The sequence below is a fragment of the Lissotriton vulgaris genome, chromosome 8, assembly GCF_964263255.1.
Source record: "Lissotriton vulgaris chromosome 8, aLisVul1.2, whole genome shotgun sequence".
NCBI lineage: Eukaryota > Metazoa > Chordata > Amphibia > Caudata > Salamandridae > Lissotriton > Lissotriton vulgaris.
The window spans coordinates 90,863,270-90,867,958 of record NC_141696.1 but is presented as its reverse complement, the minus strand read 5'-3'; positions in this window follow the sequence as shown (position 1 = coordinate 90,867,958).

Below are 4,689 nucleotides of genomic sequence, written 5' to 3'. Positions count from 1 at the left end.
ATTGTGTTGCTCTTGGCTCGCCGACTCCCCTGTCCACCACAGCAATCCCTATGCTGGTTGAGTGGAGGGAGGATACCGAGCTCCTCCCTTACCTGGTTGGGACATTATTGCGAGGCCATCTTGGCAGGGTGACGCTCCAGTTTTTCTTAGATCCTGACTACTTAGGGCGGGAGCGCGCTGACGCGCAGCTGATAGAAGGTAGAGCTTGCTCGGCCTGTGTTGCTACGCTAGCGCTTGCCAACTGTTTTTAAAATTTGCACTAAATTGTTTTTATAGTAACTTTTTATAGTAACTTTGTGAGTTACTCTCACCTATTGTGTCACTCTTTGCTCGCCGACTCCTCGGTCCACCACAGCAATCCCTATGCTGGTTGATTGGAGGGAGGATACTGAGCTCCTCCCTTCCTGGTTGGGACATTATTGGGTGGCCATCTTGGCAGGGTGACGCTCCAGTTTTTCTTTGATCCAATCTACTTCAGGGCGGAATGGCGCTAACGCCCAATGGACGCCCGCAGCGGGTGCGCCGCTGGCGCGTCGAAGGTGCACCAAAGGCACGCCCGTCTGTGCCCGTCCGCGCCCAACTGGGCCCAGGGGCCTTAACCCGTGGCAATTTCCCTGAAAATTGCAAAACTTATAGCTCCCATACCCAGCTCGAGCTGAGAGGGGTTACTAATTCCAATTGTTTACATTCTCTGAATATTGCTAATAACCCCTCGCTCTGACCACACTGTAATTTTAAGTTAATGCCCCACATACATCATAGGCTCCGTACCAGTACACTGGTAAGGATGTTTCTCTTACATTGCAGATCACTTCCAAAGCATTCAGTTGAATTAGTGTTGCAATTTCTCCCTAATCTCTCCACCTTAGTCGCCAATATAGCACTTGCTCCAGCCAATTTTATGGTACTTGGTGATTTTAATATCCATCTAGATGACCCCTTCAACAATGTAGCCAGCGAACTATTATCTAGCTTTCTGGTGATCCAACTTAAGCAAAAAGGATTTGCCTCCACACATGTCAAGGGTCACCTTCTTGACAATGTATTCAGCAATTTGTACAACCTTGTTGTAGGCACCCCTACCCCACTCTCCTGGATGGATCACTGGCTGATCCCTCTTGGTTGGGAGACTTCTGTGCTTTTGCCTTCCCAGAGAGCAACACCGACTTTGGAAAGAAAGAAAGTGGTCTAGGCTTGGATCATAGCTCTTGATAACACACGACCGCTTGGAGATTTTAATCCTAGCATGGCTAGTAGCAACTTCAATGCTTGGATACAAAGCCCCCTTGACCTAGTTCTCCCTAAGGAACCCACCTACAAAATAAACAGACAGAAAACAGTCCCATGGTTTTCCCTCAAACTGAGGGACCTAAAGCAATCATGTCGGAGACTGGAAAGACGTTGGAGACAGAATTTCTCAGAGACTTGGAAAGTGTAATATAGGAAAACAATCAGGCTATATAAATTTGAAATCAAAATCACCCAAACCACATTCTATGAAGAAAAAATAAGTACTGCTGCAAACTCACCCAAACTCACCCAAGGAGTTTTTTCGCATTGCCAAATCACTTATCACTTTACCTCAAAAATCTCTAATTCCAGAAGGAGCACTTACACAATGTAATAATTTGGCAATTTTTTGCCACCAAAAGATCCAAAACATTTATAGCTCCCTATTACAACACCCAAGCCTACGTTGACCACAACAAGTAGCCCTAATTCTATTTCCAAATGCTCGTTAGAGCAACTTCCCCCCCTAGATGATGATTCTCTGGATTTGATCATCCCAAGAGTGATTCAGGCTCTCCATTGGACCCTGCTCCCCCGCAACACCTCACCTCAGTCATTGATACCATTCGCCCAGTTATCCTTCATATTTTGAATCACCTCCGGTTTGGTACCCACAGCTTGGAAATGCGCGATGGTTAGGACCCTTCTGAAGAAACCCAGTTTGGATCAATCCAATCTGGCCAACTATCACGTTGAGAAGCACATCAACACCATATTGGTTGACTACTTGGTATCCAACGGGCTGTTGCGTGATTCCCAAACAGGCTTTCATCCTCAGCATGGGACGGAAACAGCCTTATTAGTAGTAACAGAGGAGGCAAGAAGGTTGCTGGACCAAGGAGGAACAGCGGCAATCATCCTCCTGGACCTCAGTGCCGCGTTTGACACAGTTAACCATAACATCTTAGCCCATCGACCTAAAGGCGTGGGAGTGTCAGGCACGGCACTAACTTGGTTCCAGTCCTTTCACAGCATCTGCTACTTCCAAGTCTTTGAAGATGTGGTGCCTTGTCGTTTGCCTCTCAGCTGTGGGGTTCCTCAGGGCTCTGCCCTGAGCCCCACGCTTTTTAACATCTACATGAGTCCCTTGGCGGAGATTGTCCATCCATTCGGCATTAAGATCATCACCTATGCAGATGACACTCATCTAGTGGCAGCATTAAATCACGCTGAGGGGTCGTCTAGCACCCTAGGTTCTTGCCTAGAGGCGGTGACCGAGTGGATGGAACTCTCCTGCTTCAAGCTCAATGGGGACAAAATGGAGATTATGTTCCTGGGCAACCCTCCATCTTCCATGCCTGCTCTCCTCTGGCCAGTATGCCTGGGCCCTGCTCCACCTCCAAAGGCACAAATCAAAAGCCTTGGTATGTGGCTCGACACCTCCCTTGATTTTAACCACCAGGCCACCAAGCACTTAGCCACCTGTTATGGACTGATGAGAATGTTGCAGAAAATCATTCCCCTCCTCCCCTTCCAGGTAAGAGTAATTATGGCACAATCCCTCATACTCTCTCACCTGGATTATGGGAATGCTTTTTACCTTGCAGCTCCTCAATTCACCATCCACAAACTGCAATTAATTCAGAATTGCGCAGCTCGCCTGCTTCTCCAGATTCGGCGGTGGCAATCTGCTAAACCAGCATTGAGGAGTCTTCATTGGCTCCCTATTCCGGCCAGGATACAATTTAAAATGTTATGCCTAGTTCATAGAGCCACCCGGAAGACTGGTCCGGCTATTACCCACTCCCTGGTCACCCCTATTTTCCCCACAGAACCCTGCACTCCAGTTCCCTATGCCTGACTGCCCCCAAGAAAAGTCGTAGATCCAGATGGGGTGGACGCTCCTTTTGATTTAAAGCTGCAAAGATCTGGAACACTCTCCCCCTCACTTTACGAAAGGACAATAACTTCTTGGCCTTCCGGAAGCTCTTAAAAACTAAGGGTGGGCATAGTTCGCGAAGTAGCGCTACGCGAAGCTACGCGTAGTGCACTTCTCACTACGCGAACTTCACGTAGCACTAAGCGAGCTGCGTAGTAGCATGTTCGCACTGTGCAAGATGCGTTTTCAATGATTGCACAGTGCGGACAAGCATCCGGCACTGTGCAATCATTGAAAACGGCATCTTGCACAGTGCAAGCTGTAGTTTTCTGCTGCTCGAGTAGATTATTACTCGAGCTGCAGGTTTCTCAACGCGAACTGGTAGTTTCTCATTGAGAGCGGTCGCGAGCATGCACAACCACTCACAATGAGAAACCTTACCTCCCCGCGTTGAGAATCTCGCCGGGATGTCATTTTGCTTCCTCGCGGTCGCGAACATGATGTTCAGGACCGCAAACAAGCAAAAAATGAGCGCTGCACTACGCTACGCTGCACTACGCGTGTTCGCACTGTGCTACGTGCAGCTCGCGTAGTGCGAAGTTGCGCAAACTTCGCAAACTCCGCAAGCGTAGCCTAGTGCTATTAAAAACCCACCTCTTTAAGACATTCCCTTAACATCACAGCCTCTGCTTTCTCTGCTCTTCTATCAAATAGCGCTGGGAGGCCTCAGGGTAGCCATGCGCTATACAAGTACAATTTCATTCATTCATTTCAAGTTAACTCGATATATGGGATCACTGAAATAATATCGAGGGACAAAATATCGACTTGCAAAAATATCGTGGACAAAATATCGACAGACAAAATATTGAGTTTGTATCTATAAACAGGTAAGTACAAAAATATCGAGTACAAAATATCGTTTACAATAATATAGTTTTAAAAAACATCGACTTTATTAAAAACAGTGTTAAATTAAATTAATATTAAAATTTAATTACTAAAATATACTTAAAAATACTTAAATTAACTTATAATAATTAAATAATAAATGAAATTAATAAAAATAAATTTTTACAATCATATTTGTTAAAACATATATATATAGTAACATACTATAATTAAATAAGATACTATTATATTACCGTACGATAGCAGAAGTGTAAAAAATACTATTCCCACTCCAAAGAGTGCAAGCGTAGGGAAAGCATTGGATAGCGTAGGGGTTAAAATTACTATTCCCACTCCAGTGGGTGCAACAGTAGGGAAAGCGTTGGATAGCGAAGGGGTTAAAATTTCTATTCCCACTCCAGTGAGTGCAACAGTAGGGAAAGGGTTGGATAGCGTAGGGGTTTAAATTACTATTCCCACTCCAGTGGGTGCAACAGTAGGGAAAGTGTTGGATAGCGTAGGGGTTAAAATTACTATTCCCACTACAAAGAGTGCAACAGTAGGGAAAGCGTTGGATAGCGTAGGGGTAAAAATTACTATTCCCACTCCAGTGGGTGCAACAGTAGGGAAAGCGTTGGATAGGGTAGGGGTTAAAATTACTATTCCCACTCCAAAGAGTGCAACAGTAG